The 6,799-nt window shown below is 43.9% G+C and overlaps 1 pseudogene; it reads right to left on the bottom strand.

The window, feature by feature from the left end:
- Positions 1–5,130: 5,130 nt before the first annotated feature.
- On the bottom strand, positions 5,131–6,033 carry LOC111536391 (annotated as a pseudogene).
- Positions 6,034–6,799: the final 766 nt, after the last annotated feature.

Here is a 6,799-nt window from a genome sequence, read left to right as displayed (position 1 = left end):
CAACACGGTAGAACATTCCTTAATCAGCATCTTTTAAGTGTGTTAAATGATCTGCTCTCCATGAATTTTGGCTTAACAAGTCTAAATCATGAACAAATGAATAGGAATGCTCATACTTTGAGGATATTAGGAGGGATTAAGTAGAAAATGGTAATGAATTGGGAGAATACAGCAGGGGAAATTATAGAAACCCAATAATTTTATTTTCTTTCTTTTTGAGACAGAGTCTCACTCTGTCACCCAGGCTGGAGTTCAGTGGTGCGATCTCAGCTCACCGCAACCTCCACCTCTTGGGTTCAAGTGATTCTCCTGCCTCAGCCACCTGAGTAGCTGGGATTATAGGCACCCACCACCAAGCCTGGCTAATTTTTTTGTATTTCTAGTAGAGATGGGGTTTCACCATGTTGGCCAGGCTGGTCTTGAACTCCTTACCTCAAGCGATCCACCCACCTCAGCCTCCCAAAGTGCTGGGATTACAGGCATGAGCCACCATGGCCGGCCATAAGAGATGTTTTAATGCAGGTATGTACAAGGTGGAAACCTAGAAAATGAGTCATTAATTCTGTTGAATGAGCTTTATATGTGAGCTTCAAATTTAAGTGAGATATGACAGACTGAAATGTGAACAAAAGGTATTTTAGGCAGAGGGAACCACTTGAGCTCAGATATAGAAGCATCAAACTGTTCAGCATTTTTGTGAAACCCAGAAAAGTCTGACTGGAACACACAGTATTAAACAGTCAGTGTGCCAACAGAATTGGGATACAGGATGGAGGAGGAAGAGAGAGGAAGCAGTGGAAAGAGACTGCAGAGGTAGATGAGAGCCAGACTGGGAAAATCCTTAGAAGGCAGGCCAAGGAATAAGAACAGCACTGTAAAAACCCTTATGAGGTGTCCTAAGGAGTGTGGACTTGATTCTGCAGGCCCCAGATAGCCTTCTTAAGAAGGTGTGGAGATGGTAGAGGATGGAAGCAGAAAGACTAATTAAGAGATGATGGATCACACAAAGCTAGAGAGGAAAAGCACAATGTAGATTGATGAATGGTGGCATCTTGTTTGGGGGAGAGTTAATGACGGAGGCATATTTAAGAGATATTTGCATGGTAGACTTACGGGGCTAGGATGACTGATTGGATGTGGTGCCTGAGAAAGGGAGAGGCATGCACAAAGATGACTGTGGGGTTTCTAATTCTGGCATCTTGCTGTGTAATAATAACATTCAAAACAGAAATTCATGAGGAGTAGCAGATTTGTAGAGGGTTGTAGAAGATTTGCTTGGGGACAAGATGAATGTGAGGTACCTGGGTTGGGGGGACATCAGGTAGAGGTGCTGAGACAGAATTGGAAACATGAGACTAACTGGAGTTCAGGAGATAAATTCAGGAGATGATTTTTGTTTGGGTGGGGGAGGGACGGAGTTTTGCTCTTATCACCCAGGCTGGAGTACAATGGCGTGATCTTGGCTTACTGCAACATCTGCCTCCCGGGTTCAAGCGATTCTCCTGCCTCAGCCTCCCAAGTAGCTGGGATTACAGGCGGGCACCACCGCGCATGGCTAATTTTTGTATTTTTAGTAGAAACGGGGTTTCACCATGTTGGCCAGGCTGGTCTCGAACTCATGACCTCAGGTGATCCATCTGCCTCGGCCTCCCAAAATGCTGAGATTACAGGCATAAGCCACTGTGCCCAGCCTGGAGATGATATTTAAGAGTGAATAATGTAAACTTGTTGGGAGAAGCCATGGGAATTGAAAATCTCAGGTGGTTGAGTACAAGAAGAGGGCGCCCAGCATGGAACCTTGGATTCCCAATATTTTAGGTTAGGCGGAGGCTATGAAGAGGATTAAGGAGGAGAAAGAAATGAAGCCATGTTTAAGTACGGAAGATGGTGAGAAACTCCTCTCACAGCACAACTTGTATACTCACGGGAGATGGAGTGGTATACAGTGATATCCTAACAATCTCTCTAGAGTAATCCTTGCCCCACTTTGACCAGAGCTTGGAAGCTTGTCCAGTCTTCACATTAGAAAGTCAACATTTTAAGAATATGAAGAAGTAAGAGTGTTATAAAAGATGCCTGACCTACACTATGTAATTAATTTTCCTTTTTGTTAAGAAAATGTTGAAATTAACAAACGTGGCTGGGGGCAGTGGCACACGCCTGTAATCCCAGCACTTTGGGAAGCTAAGGCAGGAGGATCGCATGAGCCCAGGAGTTCAAGACCAGCCTGGGCAACATAGTGAGACCCCCATCTCTACAAAAATAAAATTATCCGGGTGTGGTGGCACATGTCTGTGGTCCCAGCTACTTGGGAGGCTGAGGTGGGAGGATTGCTTGAGCCCCAGCGATTGGGGCTGCAGTGAGCTATGATTGCCGCCACTGCACTCCAGTCTGGGAGTCAGAATGAGTACCCATCTCTAATATATATATATATATACACACCCTAAAACTAAGTTCTATTATAATTTATGTTTTCCTTCTCATAAAATAAATTATACATATTATCACAAGGAAGAAAAATGTGTAAAATTAGAAAAAATTCCCGTGAGAAGCCACTCTTTGCCCAGAAAATATGTTTATTTATTGATTTATGTTTTTATTAGAAAACTCAAAAGGACCTGGTAAGTGTCCTGCCACTGGATTTCAACAGGAAATCACCATTTCTGCCCTCTGGAGATAGTAAAAAAGATTGGAATACCTCCTCCTTTGAAGAGGTCAGGAAGTGTGGTAGATGCTGTCCAGATTCTCCTTCTGGAATGAAGGACGTATTCTCCAGCTGCTGGGAGCAGTGCCCACAGAAAACCCTCAGCTGTCAGCAACTTCAGTGATTGCCTTGGCTAAAAAGAGCGGCCTCACCCAAAGTTGCATCCTTCTAGGGGTCAACCTGCATCTAATAGCTGAAAAACAGGGGGCCCAGCCCTCTCCCCTCAACAAGAGACAACTCCGAATAACCACCTCAACTTCAAAGATCACCATGTGGTAGACCAAGAGAGACAATGTTGGGCTTGTACTGCCACCTGACTTCCCCCTCTGCCCAATCCTATATCCTTCCCTTTGCTTCAATAGATACTGATCCCAAGGGCCCTCTCTAATAAATCTCCTGGGTACAGAGTTTGAAAGCAGCCTGGCCAACATGGTGAAACCCCATCGCTACTGAAAATACAACAATTAGCCAGGTGTGGTGGTGGTTACCTGTAATCCCAGCTACTTGGGAGGCTGAGGCAGGAGAATCGCTTGAGCCTGGGAGGCAGAGGTTGCGGTGAGTAGAGATCGTGCCATTCCACTCCAGCCTGGGTGACAGAGCAAGACTCCGTTTCAAACAAAACAAAACAAAAAAATCTCCTAGGTGCTAATCTTCATCTCGGAGTCTGCCTCCCAGAGAAATCAACCTATAATGTGGGTGAAATCACAGAGCTTGGACGAGGCTTGCAGGCAAACCCTATATCCACCTTTTCATCCATTAGAGCTCAGAAGCTCAAGGCAGCTTGGGCATTGGAAGTAGAGCCATGATTACCTGGGGTTTATTTTATTTTATTTTAAAATTTATCTTCAGTAAATTTCATTCTTTTTGGTGTATAGTTCTATGAATTTTGACAAACTCACCAAGCCATGTAACTACTACCACAGTCAAGATGCAGAAGAATTCTAATTCCCCCCAAAGAACTACCTAATGCTGTCCCATTATGGTTGATTCCTCTACTCTGTGCTTAATCCCTGGAAAGAACTAATCTGTTCTCTGTCAATATACTTATGCATATTCCAGAATGTCATATAAATGGGATAATACAGAATGTAGACTTTTGAGCCAGCTTCTTTCTCAGAGAATAAAGTATTTGAGATTCAGCCACGTCATTGTCTGTATCAATAGTCTGTTCCTTTTTATTGCTGAGTAGCATTCCATTGTATGGTTGATCACAATTTGTTTCTCCATTCACCAGTTGCTTCCAATTTTTAGCAATTATGACTAAAGCTGCTATCAACATTTGCATATAGGATTTTGTGTGAACATAAGTTTTCATTTCTTTTAAGGAAATATGTAGGCATGGAATTCGTGGAACATGTGGTAAGTATATTTTTAACTTTATTTTAAAAACCTGCCAAACTGTTTTTCCAAAGTGGCTGAACCATTTTTGCATTCCCACTAGCAATGTATGAATGTTCCAGTTGTTCTACAGCCTGGCCAGCATTGGTATTGTCAGTTTTTTTAAGCCATTGCAATAGGTGCATCAGTAGTATTTCATTGTGGCTTTAATTTGCATTTTACTGTTGATGTTGAGCAGCTTGTTCATTTCCTTATAGACATCTGCATATCTTCTTTGGTGAAAAGGCTGTTCAAATATTTTGCCCATTTTTTGTGTGTGTTTATCACAAAACTAATTTTATTATATTTTTCCCAGTTAGATTTATTTGCTAAATGTCTTCACTGCCCCGGTGACTTCCGGTTCTTATTTTCTTGACACACACAATGTCCTCAGCCTTTTTTTTTTTTTTTTTTTGAGACAGAGTCTTGCTCTGTTGCCCAGGCTGGAGTGTAGTGGCGTGATCTCGGCTCACTGCAAGCTCCACCTCCTGGGTTCACACCATTCTCCTGCCTCAGCCTCCCAAGTAACTGGGACTACAGGCGCCCGCCACCATGCCCAGCTAATTTTTTGTATTTTTAGTAGAGATGTGGTTTCACCATGTTAGCCAGGATGGTCTCGATCTCCTGACCTCGTGATCCGCCCGCCTCAGCCTCCCAAAGTGCTGGGATTACAGGCATGAGCCACTGCGCCCAGCCCTCAGTCTTCTTTGGATTTTCTGCACACCTCTTGACATTCCACGTTACTCTGTGCAGATTCACTCTCCAAAGTGCTCGCTGCAGACTGGCTTTTCATCTTTCTTGATCTCAAACACATGGAGTCTGAATTTCCTGCTTCTCTTTTCCTTCCTGATTCTACATGAGAACCCCCTGCTACTCTTCTGCCCTCTGCTCTCCTCTGCCACTTTAGGCTGGGAGGTCTTATTCTTTCTAACAGACCTCAAGCACCTTTTGTTTTCACTGACGTTGCCCCTAGGTATAGGTTTCTGGGCTCCATCATCTGGATTTTGAATGTCCATGTCTTGAGAGGTCTTCATGGGCTTCTTTTCATTTCAGTTTATTTGAATTCTTTCTGCTAATACAATTACCTCAGTTATTTGCTGTTCTACATCAGTCTTATTTTGGCGTCTGGAGCACAGGGACATTCCCTTATTTTCAGGGACTGAGTTTTGTAATTCGTATTACTCTGTTGGTTTTCATGTTATTGCTGTTCAGATCTTCTGCAGGTTCAATTCTTTTTGCAGAAGTCCTCAGACTTCTCTTCATGATGACCAAGGGTGATTTGCCTCTCACCCTGGGAGCAACCCTCTGCTTCTTGCTGGCTGGCAGCTCCTCTATGATTTCCTCTGGTGCAGGCATGCAGTGCGGCCTCTTGGTTCCTGTGATACTTCCATCTTTTCCATATCCCCTCTTGAAGGGCAGTGGGGGCAGGGAGGTGTTGCTTTTGCTTTGTGATTTTACAGGGTCTCTGGTGCCTACCAGATCTCCCACGGGTTCTACTTTAGGGGCCTGAAGAACTCTTCTGGATATTTTTAGAGGTTTTCCACTGTCAGGTGCTGGCTTTGGAGTGCTTGTAAAGCTATCAGCACCATTTGCCAGTTCCTCAGTGTGGCCTGGTGTTTGCGAGAGCTCTTGGAAGCTGGCCAGATCTTCTGGGGTTGGGCCTTTTCCTTAGGCACTCTTGGCCATCTCCTGCTACCAGTTACGTTTTCTGGGTTCAGCTTCTGCTTTGCGGGTTGCTTAAATGCTTTCATGCCTTTGCCCTCACCTGCTGGTTCTTTGTTGGTGTGCGTGGTCTCCCCTGATGTTTGTGTGAGTGTGCCAACTGCTAACAGCTCTTCTTTCACTTCTACTTTCTGGCAACAAGCCCTGGGCCATCTCTTTGAACTTGCTGCAGTGTCTACTAGTTCTGGTGGTGATTTGTAGGGTATTTTGGTGGTTTTGTCATGAGTCATTGATTCTTCAGTATAACCTGGTACTGGGTCTTTGAAGCCGGCCAGGTCTTCTAGGGCTTGGGCCTTTTCCCTGGGTGCTCTTGGCCATCTCCTGCTGCCAGTTACACTTGCTGCCAGAGCCAGTGTCTGCTTTGCAGATTCCTTATATGCTTTGATGCCTTTATCTTCACCTACTGGTTCTTTGTCTGCTTCCAAGGTTTCTTGCCCATTTTTATATTGGATTGTTTGTTTCCTCATTGTTTCGAGAGCTCGTTGTATATTCTGGATACAAGTCCTTTGTTAGATATGTTATTTATAAATATTTTCTCCCAGTGTATTGTATTTTCATCCTCTTAACATCTTTTGCTGAGCAACGGCTCATAATTTTCATGAAGTCCAACTTACCAAATTTTTCTGTTACGGATAGTGCTTTTGGTGTCATATCTAAGAATTATTGGCCTAACTCCAGAAAACAAAGACTTTCTTCTATGTTTACTTCTAAAAGTTATACATCTTACATTTAGGTCTATGATTGATTTTTTTTTTTTTTTTTTTAGACAGGGTGTCGCTCTGTCACCCAGGCTGGAGTGCAGTGGTGTAATCACTGCTGACTGCAACCTCCCCCTCCCAGGCTCAAGCCATCCTCCCACCTCAACCTCCCAAGTAGCTCCCAGGCCTGTGCCACCATGCCCGGCTAATTTTTTTTTTAAATTTTATTTTTTGTAGAGATAGAGTTTCACCATGTTGCCCAGACTGGTCTCAAACTCCTGGATTCAAGCAATCCACC

The sequence above is a fragment of the Piliocolobus tephrosceles genome, chromosome 12, assembly GCF_002776525.5.
Source record: "Piliocolobus tephrosceles isolate RC106 chromosome 12, ASM277652v3, whole genome shotgun sequence".
NCBI lineage: Eukaryota > Metazoa > Chordata > Mammalia > Primates > Cercopithecidae > Piliocolobus > Piliocolobus tephrosceles.
The sequence above is the reverse complement of the archived record's forward strand: the minus strand, read 5'-3'. Positions and strand labels throughout refer to the sequence as shown.